Source organism: Falco cherrug, chromosome 4 (genome assembly GCF_023634085.1).
Source record: "Falco cherrug isolate bFalChe1 chromosome 4, bFalChe1.pri, whole genome shotgun sequence".
NCBI lineage: Eukaryota > Metazoa > Chordata > Aves > Falconiformes > Falconidae > Falco > Falco cherrug.
The window spans coordinates 77,450,995-77,473,610 of NC_073700.1; the positions used below are offsets into that span (position 1 = coordinate 77,450,995).

General features: G+C 38.9%; 1 protein-coding gene across 7 annotated transcripts in view; it reads left to right on the forward strand.

The window, feature by feature from the left end:
• PPP1R9A (protein phosphatase 1 regulatory subunit 9A) overlaps positions 1-22,616 on the forward strand; it is a 146,705-nt gene that overhangs the window by 30,496 nt on the left and 93,593 nt on the right. The gene's annotated exons all lie outside the window — the stretch shown is intronic.

The window sequence follows — 22,616 nt, forward strand, 5'->3', positions numbered from 1 at the left end:
AGCTAGGTTTTGCATAATATTCACTAAGGAAATTTTGATATACATTCTTTTTCCCAATGCTCAAAATCCAAACACTGTCTTAACAGTTTAAAATGTTGTTGTTGATCTCTGTTGCTGTATTAGGGTTAATCTGAGCTTACACTGGACATGCTACTTTGATTTTAGGAATGGAGAGTGGGAAGTCAAAATGTCTAGCACAAACGTAGATCTTCTGGGAGACCTTCTCAGCGGTGCATCCTTGACTGTAGTTTTGAATGTAACTTCTGAAACTCTTGCCTTGCAGCATACATGAACATGCCCTATATTGGTGTTTGGTGCCACTAATGCCTTTCAATTTAAGGAGGTCTTCCTCAGATCACCTTCTTGACTCCTGCTCTTCTGTCTTCAGCATGTCTATGGATGAAGAGATTAGTGTCTCCCACCATCTAGATTTCTTTCCTGTTCTAGTGCCTGTTTTGTAAGGTTCAAGAGTTTTTAAAACATTAGTTTAGGTTGTATTCTTTCTTTATTTTGGCAGGTACTGTACATTGCACTGGTGACATAAAGGGATCAACAGAGCTGGCAGAAATGACCCAGCTCTAGAAACTGAGTGTATCATGTTCTTGCTGATGTAACTGTAGTTGCAGCAACTCAAATATAAACTTTTCATTTTGATAAGTGAGGGGTTTTTTCAGTCTCTGGGGTCTTTAGCAGTGGACCCAAGTCTCAAATTCAGGTGCAGTCCCCCGTTCATCTAGTTAATACTGTCTGTCTGAGCTGAACATAACCTGGGTTTTTCCCACTTTAGCTTTAGTTCATTCTTCATTCAGGCATTTCACAGTAATTTTTCCTAACAAATTTTCTCATTAACTTCAGTAAATAAGACCTGTTCCACTTGGCTGCATTCACCATTGGTTGCATGAAATAACTAATTAGATGCACAAGCCATTTAATAATAATAAAAAAAAGTACGCTCTCCCAATTCCATAACCCGCACAATCTGACAGTTTCTGTAGCAGCAGTGAAGTGAAAGTAGCTTGAATCACCAAGAAGACAGTATATTTGCTATACAGTAGGTTCTTTTGGCTTTGTCAGTAAAATATTTTGAAGCAAGGAATTCATCATTGTGATGTCTGCGTATCATTTTACGTCCTTGCAGTTATTTGAAAGGCATGCTTTCCTTTTCAGTGAATGAAAATTCTAGCTTCAACATTTGAATTGTCATTTTGCTTGTTTAAGCTTTTGTTTGGATCCTGTTCCTCATGGATTAAGCGAGCAGCTGCTCTTTGATTGTAGCATCTGTGCCCCTTATTTTGACTTGAAGTTTCAAAATGTGTAGTTCATGAAAGGTCTAAGCAAATGGATTTCTTTGTCTTGTTCAAAAGAAAGCAGTTTGAAGACTATTAAGGGTATTACTGTGCTATTGTTAATGCTGTTATAGTCTAGGATGTATTGCTGTTTTCCCCTATCAGTACACAGATGCAGGGTTCTTGGGAAATGACAGGTATTACTACCTGAGAGAAATCATGCTTTAGTTGTCCGTTAATGAAAGGACTTTTGGAGTAATTTTGCTAACTGAAATGCCAGTATAAATTGGTCTGATAGTTAGCTGAGAGTAAAAGAAAATACAGATGGATTGTGAACATGCCATTGTTTTAACACTGCCAGAAGAAACAGAAGAAAAATAGCAGCCATGTACACACCATCAAGTCCAGAGGGTACTGAAAATGAAGACTTTGTAGGCCAACTGTTATAACTGTGTATGCCATTGCTTCTTTTATGTTTTATTTGTTGTTCTAGACTTGTGTCCTACATGGATACAGTTTGTGTACAGTTTAATTCACATTAAATTGTACCCCAAAAAAGCAGACACAAGCAAATTCAGTTGCTTATACGCAATTCACTAGCTTTTAGAATAAATATAGTTCTAACTGCGTGCTGATATCTAGGGGTTTAAATTTGCAAACTCCTGGATTTGGTTATATTTGCTATTATTGCCAAAAGATTGCAAAAGATGCTGAACATTGGAGCCCTCCCCTCTCTCCTAAAACTCTCAGTACCTCTTAAGTGCTCACACCACAGGGGTAAATAAAGATAGATTAATTATTCCTAGTCCATCCAGCAATGACTGAACGCTGCTCATCTTGAAATCAGCATGAAGAGGGTGCTGTCAGTGATCTCTTCATCCTTTGTTTCCCCAGGTCTGAAGGAAGTGGCAGTTAGATGTTTTTATTCCTTTTGCATACTTATGTTGCTTCATAATTCACTGTGTAGTATTCATTAAATAGGTATTTTCATCAACAAGTAGAAATTTCTTTACATGTTTTTTTTCTTTTCATCTGTCAAGAGATAATCCAGGAAGCATGGTGAGAAGGGGAAGGAAGCACAGCTAACGATCCACAAAACAGGGCATTTACTTTCACAATGAAGATTCACGTTCACCCTCTCCATTTCTAACCTCAATGCCAGTTCAAGTCAAATCAAGCCTGTGTTTATTGACTTGCCAGTTTACTGACGGAAAACATTACTCTTGGCAAATTGCAAAATGGCTAGGAGTATCAGACAAAATAACTGACGCTTCACTGCAGTAATACCAATGACCTAAATACCCAGTTCTAGCGGAGTCTTTTGGTGTGTTAAAATAGATGTTTTGTAGAGGACAAATTGCACACAATGTAGAAATGTCAACATAACAAAATATCTAATAATCTTTTAAGGACCTCTGTTAATCGAAAATGTTCTCAAATATACATAAAGCCGTTGTAATTCCTATTTTGTTGATGGGTAGTAGCATGTCGTCTGTGTGACCCCTTTGGGGGAATGTTATCTTTCATCTTCTCAACATGCTGGCACATCCCCAAGGCTATGAAAAGTCGAGAGTCTGGGGATGCATTTCCAAATGCTGCTTTTTCCCCCTAAATTTTCTTTTGAGTTAATTTATCTTTTTTTTTTTAATTCCACATCTTTTTTTTTTTTTTTTACATGGTTTCTAAAATTGGATAGCACATCCTAATTGTAAGTGATTCTTAACATTTTTCCTTTGCAAAAGCACTGCTGTGGCTTGCTGAGATGTTGAGCACCCACCTCACTTGCTAATTTCCGCAGGAGCTGAAAATGTTCAGCTTTCATGGAAATAGAATTTAAGATGTCTCAAGCAGAGGACTTAAAAGCTGTTGCTCCAAAATTGGCAGGCTGCTTTTGAAAATACGTTATTTGTCCTATATTTTAAGTGGTTTTTTTCTGCATTAATTTCCTCCATTTTAGTTTGATTCTGAATCAGTTTCACTGAGAGAATTGGAGTTGGGATGGGGGTTTGGTTCCAGGCGCACATGCACCAAGGGGAACACGGAGGATGGGGGGAAGATGAAAGCCCAGGGCCAGCACCAGGGGCCACTGTTTGCTTTGATGTCCCCCCACCGTGACTGTGTGCTGTCACAGTGCTCTGGGGCTGTGGGTGCTCAGACTGATTCAGCACAGAGGGGCTTTAACATTGGTCTTACATCCAGCAGAGATGAGTATAAAGAATCTCTGTTTAAAATGCCATATTTAATATGGTGATGTGTAGAGGGGAGAGAAGTGCAAACTGGAGGCAGCCCTGGATTTGTTGGTGTATTGTACTGATCAGAGGCCCTGTGTATATTAGCACTCTTTGAACCAGGTAACTGCGTAAGAGCAATTACAGGGATGGGCTCCTTGGGCAGATTGACCCTGTCAATGCAAAGCAATGTTTATTGAGCACTGCAGTATGGTAACGTGCAAGGGAATGGCACTGCTTTAAAATCCCGTCTGCTGCTGTTGTAGCATGCCTGAGTGAGATGGCCTTTCAAGGTAGGTAGTTGAGTTATCAAAAGGAGAGCTATGGTAATAGAGGCAGGGCTGCGCCTGTCTCTAGGGAAGGTAGGTAAGCAGCTCACACCCAGGTTGTTTTGCTTTTACTTACTACATTTTTCAATAATTGTACAGAAGAGCTACTGAGCAAGAGCATAGGTCTGCAAGTGTTGTTACTTTGGTACTTAAAGAATACATTTCAATGTCATTTGAAATAAAAAAAAATAATGAAGTGCTGAAAAGAGAAGGAACAAAAGGAGAATACTGAACGTAGAATTGAGAAACATGAGGTTAGGGGTCAAGCTGGTGCCAGGACAGTTGGTCCAACATAGTAGCCTACCTTCCTGCTTTATGGTACAGTGGAAAGGAGGTAATATGACTAGCAGAGCATCACCCTCAGAGCACTTCTAAGTCATAGACTGAAGTGCTAAACATCTGTCTGTTTTGAAATAGTGGGACAAGAATTTTTGCCAGAAAGTTTTCACATGGATATCTTTTTTCAGTCTTACTTCAAATTTCAGGGTTTTTTTTAATTCAAATTTTCTATTCTGTTTCTAGGATTAATGTATACCGTTTAATTCACAATTTTAACCTCTCTTGATGCTTGTTTAGCCATACATCTTCTGGAAATCCCTATATCTCATTACTTGTATGGAGTTGTATGTATGCCACTGTAATGGGATTTTAAATTCGTGTTTACTCCTGCTCTGCTCAGCCAACCATAATCCAATGCAGAAATGTTCTGAGGGCAGGAATAAAATTTATGGAAATAAAATTGGTATCTGAGATCTGTTCTTGAAGGTTGTCTGTGTTTACTACAGTGATGGGGATGCGTATGCATGAGAAGGAGGGTGAACTGCGATAGCATCCTTTTCTGGTGAATATTGTTTAACAGCCTGTGACTGACCATTTTGAAGGCCTGCTGAGCTGCATTACTGAAACTACAGGTCGCAACTAACAATTGTGCAAGTTGATTACTCTTTCCTCAGTTGTGAAAGGCTTATATAAGGGTTTCTTTTTAAAACATGTATAATTGCCTTGAAGAAAAAACTGCTAGCATTATCTGCAGGAGAACATATTGTGTAAATAGAAGTAAAAGCAAGCATCTACCCTGAAGCTTGCTCTCACAGAGGTGGTTTAGCCCACATTGCCTAAAAATAAAGTCCTGAGGAGCAGGTTCATGTGTACCTTGAACTCACCTGCATGACTAGGAATTTGTGCATTTTGAAACGTGCATTTTATTTCAGGGACCTATGGTATTTGATGTAAAACAACAACAAAAAGAGTTCTTTAGAGATCTGTAAGCACTAATCTTCAACCAAAAATAATATTACATTTGTAGATCAGTTTGGAGTATTCAGAATCCAGAGTAACTGGGAAAATTCAAAACCTGGCTGCTGTGAAACATCTATTTTAATATAGCACAAATAGTTTAACATACAGTTGTTTCCGGGTTCGGTTTTGGAAATGTAAAGTGGTTAAAAAAAAAGCCACTAAATTTGGTACAAAAGCAGTAATTACATTCTCTCTGGAGCCAATCTGGTGTGTAACACCGCTCCTTTTGACTTTTACTATCTGTGGGTTTTAGTGTAGGTGGAAAACTTGCCACAAAATAATAATCGGATAGTACTCGACATTTCTCAAAAAATGTTTTTTTTCTCCACCAGATTTGCAGCCTACACAGTGAAGTTATGCACTTGTATCATGAGAAAATGTAATTTAGGAAAGCAGGAATTCACTGACTGTAAAGTCTCAAATGGCAGAGGGGAATTAGGTTTCAGTATTAGGCTTTCGTAGAAGGAAAAATGTTAGTAATGTCTTGCCCATGCAGTTACGTCTTGAATATTTACACAATCATATAAAACAGAATATACTTGCAGATGTATTTCTCAGTACAAAGGAGTAGGTACCAGACTCGTAAGATGAAGCAGAATAGAAGTAAAAGCTTTTCTGATCTACATCAAGAAAAGTCCTTTTTATGACCATTGGTAATAAATGGGATGCAAAATAGGCAGCAGTATAAAATTGGCATACTACCACTGGCATGAAGGAAAGGGTTTTCACTTCCCTCCCTTTAACTGTAATGACTGCAGCGCTAAAGATAGTTTTTAATCTAAAACAAAAGAGAAGAATACAATTTAGAAAAATCCATGTGTATTTAAATGTAAGGTCTTAAAATAGAACAGAATTTTGAGGCAGTTTTTTTTTAACAAACAGCATTATTTTAGAAAGTGTCTTATAAAGACTTCTTATTTTGGCATATTCATCTGGTTTTAGTTTGGTTTGGCAGGTTTTTTAGATCACACTCTGTTCTTCACTGTATATGTCAAAACTGTAATTGTTTTATTAAACTTTAGACTGGCTCTTCTGTTGATAGGGAGATGCGGATAACCTTAGGCTTGTGCAAAATACATGCATCTACTGTGGTCATTATAACCATTTTATTAGGCATTATAGATTAGGAGTGTGTGATGATAGTTGCTGAACCTGTGTGCTTCTACAGACCTAGTTTAATGGTACCTTTGTCTCATTAGGCCAGCGTGCTTGCAAGCTGTCTCCATAGAATAACACAATTTTTGAATTAGGAGTATACAGAAATAAAAGAATGGCTCTAAAATGTATTGTGATTTGCTTGTTTCAAGGAATTCAAAACAACTGCTCTGTTACAGTGACTTTGAGGAGTGGAGTATGTAACTGCAGCTTGTGCTGTCTCAGCTGTATCTCAAGGGAAAAATGGAGCAAAAGTTCATTAAATTCATGATTGCTATAAAAGAACTGAAGTTTAATTCACGTCTTGCTGGAGGACATACTATAAGAAGCAACTATATAGCCTCAGGTTGTGTGTGCCTACAATTGTTTAGTGTCTATCATATACCATGTGAAATGCCTGCTGTAATAGCTCCAGAGTGCAGTGGCAGCAGCATTTTTTTCCAGTCACGGGACAGGTAGCATGGATTATGTTAGCAGAAAGTGGCTGCATCTTCCACTACTGTCAGTGGTGTATTCTGGCCAAGTTGCATGAATTCAGCTCCCAGATATTGCCAGAAAGAGCAGAATAGAAGTAAACTTCTACAGTGTTCTTGAGTTTGTTTTGAGAACTTAATTTAAAATGTTTCATTAAGACTCCTGTTAACATACCTGTTTTGATATCTTCAGCTTTATTTGCAGTTCAGAGCCATTCCAATAGAATGAGTCCATTTGACAGTAATGTTTCTGTTCTATTGGGGATGTTTTGTTCTTTCTGGACATTTTTCTAATTGGAATATTTTTAAAAAATATTATCTTAGAATGCTTTGCTTTTTGCTTTATATTTGAACTGCCATGTATGCCTAGCAGCTTTTTCAATTCTTTTGATTTATTTGGGACTGCGCTGTTACCAGAATCTTGATAAAAGTTGCATGCAGAAGCTGCAAGGCCATGTTTTCTGTCTTGAACTCCACACACCCACCCACACACCCCATGCCCCCATTTGAGATATGACAGGTTGGTGACAACCCTTGATGTTAACAGTATAGCTGTCATTTGCAAGAAATAATGGTAGATGAGCTACTTGTGCTTGCTCTTTTGCTCCTAGAGGTGTTAAAGCAAGCAGGCCTCCAAGAGAGAACTTCCTGGAAAAAGTGGAAAGAGTAACTAAAGAAGTATATCCAGTATGTCCAGCTCCAAAGTTACTGTCTCTTTCTTGCAGTTTAGTGGGGGCAAGTAACTGGCGGTGCTAAAACCAGCTCAGCATCCTAAACTGCAGTAGATCAGGACCTTCAAAGAGAACTGGCTGCTTGTCAAGCACTGTAATATATCCCCTTGTAAAGTACTGTAATTTATCCCTTTGTAAAGTCGTACTTCTTTCTGAATTGTTGATACCTGATCACACAATTGTATAGTTGCCAGTTTGAATGCAGAGGAAACAGTGAGAAATACACCTCTATGGGAGAAAGAATGGAATCCCCTTGGCAGCAACCTGCAAGTTTCAGCAGATCTTCATCAAGGTTGTCTGGAAGCATCACGCAAGCGTCACCTTCATTCATGGGCAGAAGGAATTTGGGACGTTGTTGCATTTTTTTGTGTCTGTGGAATGTGCCCTAAGTTCTGAAGAGAGATTATATCTAACAGAGTAGATAATTTTGGAGAGATGGCAGAATTTGCTGTTAGAAGTTCCCCATGGAGTTTATTGAAAAGAAATAGCAAAAACACAACAAAGTTTTATTACATTTTTTTCTCTTCAATACTGCGTTCTACTATCTGTAGAGATATTAATGTATATGGTTTTTAAAGAAAGAAGGTGGCTGTAAATCAAACTTTCAATTAAAAAAAAAAGGCACTTGCAAACTGTGACCAGAAAATTTTGGCTAGCTTGATGTCACCATGGCTTTCTGGAGATGAAAAAAAGACGACAAATGCTATGTAGAATTCAAAACTAATCTCAAAGAGTGCAGCTATTCATCATTTTTTAGGTTTTACAGTTGCTTTTGTAAGTGATACTTCAGAAAATTACATGAGGTCTGCAGTGTTCTTTAACCATTTGGGAAATGTGTCCTTTTCTTTTAGAATATTTCTTCTTCCGATATTTGAAAGAGTAAAACCAGATCTGGCTACCTATTTTTGTCCAAAGTAGCTCTTTTATTTAAAAATGAAATGTTGACATCTTTTGCTTTTTCTCTGGGAAAATTTTGGGTGAATTATTCAAAATGTATATCAAAAGAAGGAAAAACCCTGAACTTTTAAATTTCCTGAGAAGTACACCCAGCCTATTTAGATTACTAGAGTGACTCTTGATACGAATCAGATGTATTTCCCTGGGTTTTGCTATTTGACTTGTTCTTAATAGCTTCTGGTAGACACTCTAATGGCGTACTATTATCTTGATCTTGATATCTTAATTGTTTTAAAAGGAAAAATACTTTGAATGCTGTGGATGGCACAGCGGGAGGCAGAAGAAACTCCTGCACTGACATTTTTCCAAATAAGGACTATCATAGTACCAGTTATTCTGCATACTCTGTTGAAAAGTATGCAACGCTCTTCTGAACCTTCTGGGAGATCTTCTGTGTCGTGAGGCAGCGGTGGGCCCCCTCAGCACCCGTGGGTGCGCTGAGAGCTGGGGGGAGGCTGATGGGCAGCGTGCTCCTGGCCAGCCTGGCAAGCAGTGCCAGGGTGGGCCGGCATCTGAGAGCCGTGGCCATGCTCTCCAGTGACCTGGGTGGCTGTGCTCAGCCGGTGAGGTGCTGGGATCAGGCAAGTGTACATGTGAAATATTCTCTCCAAGAAGATTTTAGATTTTTTCTATTCCCTGATAGATATTATTTGAAGATGGAGAAATGAACACAAAGAACCCTGTATTAGAGAAGCTAGTATCAAAGGAAAGTAATAATGCAGTCCTTGAAACGTGAGGTAAGAGAAGTTTTTTGCTGGAAAACTTCCAGGAATTTGGGAGAATAGTAAATGTCAAGAAATAGTTATTATGTGTTTAGAAAAGTAAGCTAAATAACTCTTTGAGACCATTTGAAATAATATTGCATGAGACAACGGAAGTTTTCCTGTTTAATGCTGGAAGACCTTAACTGGAACACTAAGAGTTGCATTGAGAAGTTAAGCATCGGAAGTATGTACATGCTCATGAACACACAGAGTTGTGTATTATACATAAATACTTGGAAAGCACTGTAGAATAAGTGTATATACATAAACTTCTGAAGCATTAGGTGCAATTTAAATAACAGTTTCTGATGGCATCCTTTGGACAAATATACCTGCAATTAGAGAAATATATGCAGCTTATGCTTTAAAACAGGTGGAAAAAATGGTAATGGAACCTTTCTAGGATCTCTGTATAGCTCTTGTGGGATTCTCTGCATTAGACTCAAGCCTGAATATTTACTGCTTTTTACGGTATTCAACCATGATGAATACCATATAAAAAGCTCTTGACTATTCTGTCCTTAATGACTTTGCCTGGGAGTGCGTGGAGAGAAAATGTCTTCGGGCAAGCCCAACAGCTATTAATACTTAAATAATGTGACCTTGCTTAAATTAAATGTTTTCTGTATACTACACAGAAATAATTATATTTACCATAAGGTAATTCTTTCATCACTTTTTTTTTGGGGGGGAGGATGAGCAGGGATGTTGTTCCTTTTCCATCTTTCTCTACTAATTTTCATATTGTTTAGTACAGGAGAAAAGCTGATCATATGTAGGAAAATACTGTACATTGTTATTTAAGATATTTGTTTTTTGAAATGTAAATCTCATGTTTTGCATTGCAAAAAACTTGTCTTTGTCAATGAAGACAAAAAAAGCTGTAAGAAACAATGTGCTTTCTCTGTCTCATTTGTAATTCCAAGCACATTTGCTTTTAAAAGTATCAGAAGCATATTACTGGTGGTAAAAGGAATGATGATGACAGTATAAGAACTGCTTTCATATGATGATAACTGTCTAAAATTAGCACATGCAGACCAAACATTTGGAAATCACTGGACGTTTAGAATATGGTCAAACCACTCATGGGCAAAATCCTTGCTGAAAGACTCAGATGCTGTTAGAACTTAACCTTGATATTTATGCTGTAGTTCATGTCAATTTTTTCCATTTTAAGCTCTGTCCAGGAGCTATTAATTCAGCTGTAAGAACTTGCTTCAAGCTGCAATTTTTAATGCAGTATGTCAAGGTGGAAAACCAACAGAAATTGGTTCAGCAGGTTTTGAGTTCCAGGAATCTTAAAAAAGCTGCTGAGATCAGGAGATCTATAAAAACCTGGTTGAAACTCAGTAGAATCAGACATTTAAATGGATTTCAGTTCAGACCTGTTATAAATGAACAGATGAAAATTATCTTTAACTAAAGATAGGTAATATATTTTTCTCAAGATTTCAGCTAATTTTTTTGGAACAAATGCCACGCTACAAAAAAAAATTATTCTAAGGTCAAAGTGTGAGGTGCCTCACTGCTTGCTCAGCATGTTCTGACAGGGAGCAAGTAGGAAAGAGTAATTGGGTTTCAATTAGTAGTCCGAGTCCAGGTAAACTCTTCTAGTATGCTTTGACAATGGTTTAGAAGGGTCTCTGTGGCTTGTTATGGGCTTGGCTGAGTATGAGCTCTTCTTTCCTACGATTGCTTTAGAATTAAGACTTTGAAGCAGCTTTTTAACTTGTTCTAAGTAAATTTCTGACAGATCACTTACCATGCAGACTGGTGCATCTTAGAGAAGCATATGTGTTGATCAGGACCTTTTTTTCTCCTAAAAAAAGAATGCTTTGTTTGAACTCATATTCTATGTCTATGTCTTTCATTCTGAGCAGAAAATTCCTATTCTTTAGCTATGCTTGTAAGCAGTGATGCTTTATCCTGCCTTGAATTATTGACTGAGTAGTTGTATTTCATCCTCGTGCTTTGTGGGAGGACTAGGAACATGTTCAACACACAGTGTCTGTGTCGGCCTGGAAATCCCACACCTTGGTTGCAACTCTTGCCTGCAGTCCAGCTGCCTGCAGTCCTGTACAGCCCTTGCCCCCTGCTAGTCCCACAGCTCTCCTGTGCTGTTGCATCAGGATGATTTTCGCCTGTAAACTTCAGTGTACCTGGTGGAGAACTGGAATAATATTCTCCCCGTGTTAATCCGTATACAGTTCTCATGCTGTAAGGAAAGCAAGCGCTTGTTCAGCCAGCCCCTACTTCTGGGCAGTAGGGGAGGTGGTGAGATGGTTGAGTAAGTCTTTTGTTTGAAGGGTTATATGGTAGTTAATAAAATTTATGTTTTGACAGTAGTTCCCTTTTTAGGTTTTATTTGTTCAAGAAGATTTAAATAGTGCTCAAAGAGTAGGCTTGGGATGTGGGAGTTGCCTGCCTGCCTTCGGGTATCAGAAAGCGGGCTCGTCTGCCTGCCGGGCTGGGGCTGCGTGACAGCCTCCTCTGGGGCGTGGGTTTCCACTGCTGCTCCTGATGAGGTTTCTCTTCTCAACTGTGGGGTGGAGATGCTACAGCCATTGTTTAAATAGGAAAGCTAGCTTCCTAACCTGAAAGTATGTGTGAACGCTTTTCCCCTCTAATGTCGTATAAGGGGAACAGAAAAACGTAGGGCAAAAGAGACGAGGTGTGAGAACATCAATGGGGTGACTGGTGGCGGATTGCAGGGTCAGTACAAGTAATGCAGATGAAAGCAAATGAGGGATGATGGTAGCAGAAGGGAAGGAAAGTTTTCACAAAGATCTCTTTCTGGTTCTGCCACAATAACATCCAAAAACATCTCAGCAATCTTAGGTGCAACTTCATCTGTCAAAAATCATCCGTTGTAACACTGGTTCACAACTGGGATTTTTGAAGGACCAGCTGAGTTGGATACTCAGTTCTTTTTAAACACCATGCTTAACAGCCAAATAAATGAATACCTTCCAAAGGGAGGTATTTTGACTGAAGGTGAAGGAATAACCTATGTGTGAACTCAGTGATTTGGATGGTGTTTATTGTATCAAGTTACATAAGTCGATTTAACATTGTTCCTCTAAATCCTGTTTACGCAAAGCTTTGGATAAATCCATCATCTCCTCCACATTATCGTTGTCACTATTTTTCAGAAATCGGGCACTGTGTTGACTCGTGAATGTAGTCCCTGACACAGGATGGCCTCTAAGGTTTAGTCTGTGCTGTAAAAGCATTTTTCCATGGTTCTCCAAGTATGCTGTGGCACACTCTGCTACAGTCTCAAAAGCAGATAACACAAATGATAGTGTTGTGTAAGACTTTGGTAAGTATTCCAGAAATAGCAATCCTTTTAATGCAAATAGTTCTTCCCAGTGGGAGCCCAGAGCTCTGGAGGGACTGCTTGGGTTCCTCCTGTGGATGATGTGCAGCTGATGTGGTAAGAAAGAACGTCTCCTTACTCTCCCTTCACTCTGGCAGGTGCTTCAGTCCACTTTTGTTGGGCTGCAGTGTGTGCTGTTACCTCCCAGCATGGACCTGAGCCACAGGACTAATTGGATAAAGAGTAACCTAGCAAAAAAAGGAGTTAGTTATTGCAGACACTTAGAAATTGCTTTACCTGGCACAAAGAAGCAAATTCCTGATCTTTCAGGCCTTTGGATGGTTCTTAACATCCAGAGCACGACTGCAGAAATCAGGTGGTGTTTCTGCTCTATCTGCCGGAAACATACAGGATCAGATGCTGCCGATATTAAAATCACAGTCCCTTTTCAGGAAATCTGACTCTGTGTCTTTCCAAACCACCAAATGCTATTTAAAGCACAAGCAGGCAGGAAAGAAAAAAACCCAAAATACTACAGAGATGAACAAAAATATCCTGAGTTAAAAGCAAAGCGAGCAAGCTTCAAGCTTGTTCCCATGAAAGTAAAACTGATTTTGAGAGCTGTGCTAGAACTCATTCTCTACGATGTTTCTGTGGATTTCTTTCTGTAGATGCTTTCTTCCTAATAAGATATTTCTGCAGCTTTACATTTTTGTGTTAAGTCCTCAAAAGGTAGAAGAGATTTTACTGTAACTGAAGATGTTAAGGTAATTCCTCTGTAGAATTTCCTTCTAACCAAGCCCCTTCTGTCTCGGGAGATAGATGTGGCTTTAATTGTTGTCTTTATAGCCTTTCCTATGGAATCTATATGGAGAGTCCTGTTTTTGTTTTCCTTTTCTGCAGTGGCTTCCACTTTTCTCAAACATCAGAGCAGAAGCCAAATACAAGATGTACAGGAAGCATTAAAAAAATAGTTTCTTTTTGCTAGAGATGTGGTTGCCATTAGTAAATTGCCACAAGAAATTTTCCTAGTTGCTTTTGCAGTGAAGCTTGACTTATCAGTAAGACACTTAAGCTTCAGAATGTGAAATTTCAATGTATTGTATGACAATTAGCTTGTAAAAAATGCCTTTCAAGAGCAGCAGCAGAGGTCATGGCACATTCCTCTTCTGTGTGTGTTAAGGAAGAACAATCAAGTATGTGTGAAATTAATCTTTTCAAATTAGGAAAAAAGAACCCTGTCTCCTTGGGAGAATACAGAGCTCATGCGCATAGCCAAAGCCAGATATTGTAAGATCTTGAAGGTACACTGTATGGGAAGTAAACTCCCCAAAATGGTTAAACCTGTTTTATACTGGAAATTGATTTTCTAAATTGGCTTTCAAGTGTGCCATTGTTTTTTTGTTGATACGATGAGTGGTGTGAGATTTGCCTGCAACTGAAGTACACATAGCTCAGAATTGTAATTAATTTAGGAATGGACTTAAACAGCACCCAAAACTGGTATGTTAATTAAAACATTTGGAAAATAAAGACCATTTTGGTGGCTGTTTTTGTAGTTCTGCTTCTGAGTATCTACAGTGCTAATGTGATTGCTATAATCTAGCGACAGCTGTCACAAAGAATTAATTATTATTTGTCTTTGTTCAGTATTTCTAGTGTGTAAGTTGCTTGTTAGTATAATTACTCTTGTTTATAGATTCCACTTGCCTCCCTGCCAAAGATTTAGTGGCATATTTTGTTTCAGCAATAATATCTCAGTCTTTCACTTTCAGCATCTAATGTTATACCTGATGGCTTTGTTGTCATAGCGTCTCCTTAAATAAAAGTATAGTTCATTGTTAAAGATTTTGAGGTGTCTTTGCTGCTTTGCTTCCTTCAGTTGTGTGTTATACTTCCTTGTTCTTTTTTTATCTACCCTAAAAGACCAGTTACATCCCTTATCCTTCTCTGGCATGTATTTCTGGTTTTGTGATATTTTTAATGGCTGACAATAGAAGGAAAGAAAATGTGGGGCGTGTAGCCTCAGCCAGCTGACCCTTCAGCAGTTTTGCAGCACTTATAGTAATACAAACGTGGGCTGCTTCTAGACATGTCTGTCAGCCTAGTTAGTGGGATGTTTGCTGCGTGACTATACTGGCTTTAAACAAAAAGATTTTGGAAGAGGGGTAGATAGGGGAAATGGTGACTGGAGCTTGGGCTTTTCTCAGCTACTTGAGGTTTATTATGTGCATGTTATCTGACTTTAATAAACTGGAACACTCTGCTGAGATACTGAACTGCTGATGGAAGATTAGAGCCAGTAAAGCAACTTTGATGGAAAAAAATAGCCCTTTTCCTGAATTAAGGTATTACTGATTGTGGAAAGCCCTTTGTGGCCGCATCCCTGGCTTGCTGGAGTGTAGAGGGTGGTCAGGGTTACCACCTTGGTGTACAGGCTTTTGTAAGACAGAGACCTACAAAATCTTTTTGTTTCAACCTGATACTTGGTTGCTGCTGCTAAGATCGAACAACACATTTATGCAGACCTCTGATTTAAAACCGATTGCTACCCGTTGGAATATGGGTAAGTCTGGCCAGTATTTGAGAAACTGTAGCGCAGGTCCATCCCTAGGATGGCAGTTGGCAGCATGGCATCCAGGTGGGCTCTCCAGCAGCAGCTGTGTGGGGGAGCCGCTCTCCCTGGTCATCTTACGTTGCACCAAGTGTCATTATTAGAGGTTTGCTAAAAACCAGCAATTAGTCTGTTGATTCAGGGTGGAGAAGAGTGTTAAAAGAGAAGAAGGGGTGATGAGAAACCAGACTCTGGGAAAGGCATGAGGAGAGGATGGAGCGTAAGGTGAGAGAACGGGAAAACTGCAGTTGTCTTGCTAAAATTGTTGTTATTCTAACTGTGGTCCTTCTTAACTATGCCGAGAGACTGACAGGATCTCCCAGTCTGTGACATGATTTCTAGTTTGTTGGATACCACTTCAGTTCTTTTTATATTAAGTGAAATTCTCAATGAAGTGCAGTTAATGTATATGGCAAGAAAATACCGTTTGAAGGGTTTAGTGGGTCAATACATAAGAGAGGATTCCTTTTATCTGTATTTTTTTTAATAGCAGACTGGCTTTCATTGGATCTCTGAGATGTAGTGTCTATTACTAGACTTGAAGAATCAATGGACTTCCTTCTCCATGCTCAAGGGAGAAAAACATTCTAAAGTTGGGATCTAATTTAGTATAAACAGATTAAAAACAAAAAGCAGAAATTAAGCAACCTTTCCGTTACTGGGAAGTCTCCTGTTGACTTGGAACGGAAGCTGAATTTGAATTCTTTGGGGGGTGGGGAGGATGGGAGGAATGTACTTTACAGGTGTGTTGTCTGTCTTCCCAAATTCTCTTTCAAAAGGAGTTTTTCTGCCTCCTGTGGCCAGCAGCCCGTCTCCTTCCACAGTCTCCCTGTCCAGGAGCGGTCCTACATGAAAGGACCAGTAACACATACAGGAAATCTTCAGTAAAGTTTTGCTGTCATTTTATGTACGTGTATGAAGTAAAAGCCATGCCCTGATTTTTGTTGCTCCTTGCTCTAATTCTGGAAGTCATAACTGGCTATTGTCCTGGATGTGATTGTGATGTGATTTGGCCGCTTAAAATACCTTGACTGCTGTTTACTTCCGGACTTTGAGTGTTAATTCCTATGTGCAGAGCTCGCTATTGTCCCTTCAGAAGAGGAAATGAGACCATGCAGGCTCTTCTTTGCATTCCAGATGTTCAAATGATCATAGAAGAGCTTGCGGTCAGCCTGACACTGCAGCACAGCACCTCAAACTCTCTCCCTTTGCTCGGACAGGAAGGATCCTTGCATTTGGACAAAACATCTTAGAAGTCTGTATTAATTTTTTTCCACTTTTTCTTGCAAATGCCAACTACTTTTTCCTTGTTTGGCACAAACTGTGTAACTGGGTCTAGCAAGATTATCACAGAGATGATGAAGAAATACAGACCTCTAATACAAGTTTTACCATGTTAGGCTTGCAGTTTTGCGTTCACAATCATTTACATATTCGTTGGCGCTGTGATAGCTGGTTTTATTTTGTCATATATGGTTCAGTTGCAAATCAGCTAGCTGTTTTATTTCTGTCCATAGTTAACTATTGACTGCATTCATTTTAGATGAATTCATCATTTAGATGGTAGCTCCTGTTGTAAGTATTGAGCCAAGTCTTTAGTGTGGTTGTGTTTATGTCAGCCAGTGATGTTCTGCCAGGGTGATGTACATGGTATCAGTTTCATTGTCTTTAATGGGAACGATAGGAAAGATTAATTGAATAAACCCCCAGATGGCATTCCCAGATGGCATTCGATTAAATTGGAAGCCACCCGTTTTCAATAATGGGTATTTTTGGTGGTGTTACCTTTTGATCTTTCAAGACTGGAAACTGTGCTGTTTAATTTAAAATGAGTCCCAGGCTTCCCTAAACGTTATTTCTTGCAGAATCAGAGTAACAATACCACAGATACAGGAAGGAGGGGAAAAATTAATCCTGCAGTGAGCTACCATTTTCAGTTCTTAAAGCACCCCTGGGAAAATACGGCCTTAGGATGACATTTTTCATGCTTGTTCTAATAGTAGTGATATTTATTTGGGTTTGAAGTCAGAATAAATGAATTTAACAGCTTAAGAACATTAAGGAAATTCCAAATACTGTCATTTTCTTGAATTAATTTAATATGCATATAACAATTCAGATTTCAAAGAGTGTAGGCACTTTAGTCTGCTTGTGATGAGAGATAGTTATTTACAGCCTCTACATTCTGTTTCAAACTCTTTTTTTCATAACAATACGGACATAAAAATGCATATAAAATTATATACTGGAATAAATGAAAATTTATTATATTTGGTTCTTCCAGTAGGTTTTAAATGTGATTTTAAAATGCCATTTAAGAAGATTTGCAAATAAAACATTTATAAACATGAAGTATAAAACCAACAAAGCATTTCTGTGTTATTTTTAATAATAGCTATCTCACATCTATACAAGGTACCTCCATTTAACAACCCTTTCCAAAAAGCAATATGATGAACAAGTGTCAATACAGTACAAGTAGGCACGTGCTTGCTTTCTTGCAGATAACCTTTGGTTAGTTTATATTCATGTAATGCAACAAGATATTTATGTACTTTTCTGTGGCAGAGACTTCTGTAATGTTTTTCTCATGTTACCTAAGAATTTGCTAAATGTAGACTTGAGAACCAGAATGATCTGATTCTGAAGTGGGGGAAATGCAGAAGGCATAAGATCATCATCAGATTCTTCTTGTAGTATTACTGGGAATTTGTTTTTATATTTTGTCTACTTTAATAATTAAGGGCATCATGTTAGCTTGAGAATTTATTTTCAGTTACGATTCCCAGTAAAATTTTTCGTGTAAGCTTGCTTTTATTCTCACAGACAAGTTTCTGAAGCCCTTCTCCACTGTCCTCCAGTCAGCACTGGACTGGCACTCAGCACGGACTTCTGTGAAGGAGAGTGAATTCAGAGAACAGCTATTAATCTGTCTAATGAATAAAATCCTTTGTAAGCGCCATAACATTTTGAAAGAGAGTGAGTTCCTGCATACTCAACAGATCTGATTACCATGTGACAATTACAGTAGACTATTGTAGAGGGTGAAAAGGCCTTTAGAGACATCGAAGCATATAATAATGTACTGGAAGTCAGCTTTAGTTTATTGGTAATATTCAGTTCAAGGTTAGGTTTTATGGCACCTCTTCTTTTGTATGTGTTCAGCTCTTGTTTTATCTTATAGAGCTAGCTTTTATGAAAGTTAATCATATTTGATTTGACTTTGTTTCACACCCATCTCTTTTTATCAAGTCTTGAGTAGACTTCTGGTGTTCCTTTTTTCCTTTAAATGACTATAGCCTATTTGATGTGTGCAGGAACATTTCCCTGCAGAGCTGTATCTACCCTATGAAACCGAGCAGTGCTGGCACGTAGGTGGGAGCAGTGGCATGCAGTCATCCATACGTTAAAACTGCTAGATTAGTTATATACAAATACAGATAGAGCTTGAAATCTCAGCCCTTTTGTGCGTACCAGCTCTTGCATGAGTGTAGCAACCAACAGTGGCATCTCAGGTCAGTGGTTTTGGAGAGCTGAGAGGTGGGGAAAGGTGAATGGCCTCTGTGTGCCTGGCCCAGAAAGGGGTATGATAGAGAAGGATACAAAGAAAGCGTTTTGGGAGTTGTCTTAAGGAAGGGGAGTTGATCTATCGTTAGGTGAAAATGAACTGATGCTGTTCTTTACCCAAAGGTTCTTTGTCCTGTCACTGGGTGTCTCCATTCTTTCCTGGCAGTCTTGGTTTAGGTAGGAAAGGGGCCTCACAAATCTCTTCCCTGCTCCATCTTCCACCTCCCAGCCTTGCCTTGAGCTGGTGGTGTAGGAACACAGCACTGGCCATGCTGGCTGCAACTTCAGCATTGCTTTAAACAGCAGACCTGCGCTACGCTGCAAGTCAGGTAGGCATGAATACATCCAGATTTTGGAGTAGCCAGGAATTTGTGAAAACAGAGGTAGTCTGATGTACTGCTTTCTGACCCTTTTGTTAGAGGGTGGAGTGCTGAGGTGGTTCTTCAGGATTTGGCACTTGCAGTCAGCATTCGAACTGTCAGGGTGCCTATTGATGACACCACTCATAACCATGGTGCAGTGAGAAGCTTACTACGGTGTTGTAAATCTGCTTCTATTCTTCTGTTGCTTCTTCGACAAGAAGAGAATATCATCATAAGTATAGAGAATTTTGAATAAAATATGAAACTTCCACTAACTGCATTCTGGTTTAGTGATGTGTCTGGCGCGGGTGGTCACAAGCTCCAGAGCAGCAGCTGTGATTAACTGCAATCTAGGTTATTTATGTTGCTTAGTATCTGCATAGGATGGTAGATACTTCTTTCCAAAATGAAAGAGGTTCAGTTTATTGTTCTGAAATTAACTTCAGGCAGACCATAAACTTTGACTTGCTCCTTCTTTAAACGAGTATTTATTTGAAATAGATGCTTTTTATAGCTTCGCAAAAATAACTAGGCACACTGTAAAATGGGGGAATTGACAGCTACAGTGTGTAGACCTGGGTTTTTTTGAGAGCCTAATGCTTTGTGCTCTCCCCATGCATCTCAAGAGGAATCACTTCTGCGTAAGAGGAGGTTTTTCTCTGAGAAGTAGCAGGTGAAAAAGCTGTAATGATGCAAGGAGCGGAAACACCATGCCAAGGGGAAGGTGTGTAAGCCCTTAACTAGAGTGTGTGCTGCAAAGAGTGTTTTATGCTGAAATATTTGCAAATGTTGGAAAGTTTGGAAAAGCTGCCTTTGCTCTTTTCTGGATTTTTAAACAGGAAGCTCTGTCTGTAAGATAAAGTATCTTTCTGGGGCAATCTTCACATTACCAATACAAGATTTAAGTATTCTTCAGCTATTTTAAAAAATGCTGTACAGTTTTTATTCTGTCTCTTGATCCAATGTCCAAATTTTTTTTTTTATAGTTTTCACTTCCCTTTCTACTTCCCCTCACTGTTTATCCCACTATGCTCTGTGAATATCTTACCCACTCTGGGTAGGTTTATTGCTAACAGTTTGCTTTGCTTCTGAACCATTTCCTGAATAAACCAGTGAAACAGATTAAAGTTTACATTTTTCTTCTGTGGTTTTTGGAGAAAGTGCATCAATGATGGTGCAAAATAAATGCTTTTGGAAGCAGCTTGAAATTTTATGACATTTGCCCCCCCTGTGTCTGACATCAAGCTGGGATGGTAGTAGCCAGCCATGATGACATTTGAAAAGGCACATTGTTTCTGTGAGCAGCGATAATGTAAAATGCAGATTAGGAGACTGCAGAAGGGTAAGAAAGAATACTGCCATCACCCACAACCTCACATAGCCTCCCTGCCATTCCAAACAGGCAAGGGGAAGAGAGGATTGAGGGAATGCTTGCACTGGGTAATTAACCATAAGTGTCCTTTTTCTGTGTGTATAAAGACCAAAGAACAAATGCAAGAAACTCCTTCTTTCCATTTGTGAGCAAAACTTGATCTATAGCTTGGATAACTTCTTACTTGAAATCATCATGAGGAAATAACGCTAATTAATTATATGCAATGTAATACTGCCCTGTGTTTAAGAAAGGAAGGCAAAACAGACAATACCTTTAGTTACTTGCTGTCATTGAGCTTTTGATCTTAATGTTCTTGCAATCTAGTCATCTGCTAACGTTTAGTAGAGTAACTTCCAAAGAGATTATCCACTTTCTGTTTATAGCTGGATTACAGATAATTAGCAATCTTCAGATTCCTGTGTTTAAGGAAGTGCAATAAGAACTGCACACAGACATGTTATTTAATGCTGCACTTGTGGGAAAAACTAAGTTGCTAAGCCACTTAGGTACTCAACAGGTCGGGGGAGACTAGGTTAAGCCTTTCCTGATATATCGTAGCCTTTCACTGAACACATAGGGTTCACTTTGGACTAAACATCAGCTTCTGTTTATTATGTGTCTGATTAGATCACAGTAACTTACGGGACACAAATACAAATTTTTCTAGTGCTAACCTAGTCAGTCTTCTGATTTGAACAATATGCTGTCTGTAATGTTGAATGCTCTTTGCATGAAGCCCTGATGTTCTTTAAAATACAAGATTCTCCCCCACCCCCCCCCCGTGATTGTAATTTTTAGGTGAATTTAAATAATTATACCGCTCTCTAAAATTAGTATATTTTCATTCCAGCAATATCTATGCAAAAATTAAAAATGTAGTTCAAATACTGCTTTCTTAAATAGAATTTCCAGCAAAAAAAGAACAATATGAAAGCAAAGTCTATGGAAGATTGTCTTTTTGTCAGCAGCCCTATTTCTGTAACCTTGAACTTAGAGATCAGGTGCTGGATTTTTATACAAGCTTCAGATGTTTAAGAAATATATCTAAGATATTTTCTAAGACAGAGTTCAGGTTTCCTGATGCATGATGTTGAAGAGTTGTGCTTGACTTGTGTTTCAGGAACTACTTGTATCTTACAGAATGCTATTTAAAAACAGCTAAGGTATAGCATTTCTGCGATTAGGAATCCCTCATTATATTACATTAAAAATACAGTATCACAATAAAGGATTGTCTGAGAGAGTTCACAGGTGGAAAAGTGGGTTGAACAGGAAAACCGTACACTAGTTGATGAGTTCTGCTCATGACAGCTTTAAATGCTGTGGATAGATATGCATTTCTAATGGCTTTAGGACATACCTTTTACTGTTGAATATAACGCAAGAACTATGTATGATGGTTGGTGCAGCGCAATGGGAAGAGAAAATAACATACATAAGTAAGTGTGAAGTTTCTTAAATGAGAAGTAATAATGACATTTATGAGAAGTTGTCAGAGAGGATTATGCTGTACTATGCAGAGAATGCCACTTTTCCCTTCCTTGTAGTCTTTCACAAATACTTAAACTTTCAACTTAAAAAGGACTTCCAGTGCTGAAGGTACAAAATGTTTTTTCCAGTTGCAGCGGTGTCATATGTACAGCCTGGTTGCCTCATTCCCCTCACAGTCAAGGTACTTGTATATCTGGTTGCTAGCAAGTCTGTAAGAGAGAAGGCCAGCATTAGGGGTTTAGAAATAACCAAGTTCAGGAGAAACCACCGTTGCAGAGCAGGGGCCAAAATGCGCATGTGTTTTGAGGAAGCAGGGCAGAGAGTTGAGCTCTGTCAGCCTGATTTCAGAAGCGGGAAGGAAGTTGTAGGGACAGCGCTGCGGAGAGACATTACAAGAGGTAGTGACTAGGTAATGAAAAATTCCAAAATATGGCACTTTACTCTTAGGAAACACTCAGAACAAGGTTTTAAAAGTCTCATTTGGGGATTTATCTCAGTCTTGACCAGCAGTGTGCGACTAAATGCTGATTACCTGGTGCATTGATTCAGGGTTTTCCTGTGCCCATCCACATAAGTACTGAGTAGAATCACAGCAGTTGAGTTTTGAGGACATCCTCTTATCCAGCCCCCAGCTCAGAGCAAGTGGAGGTAGGCTCGTTTGCT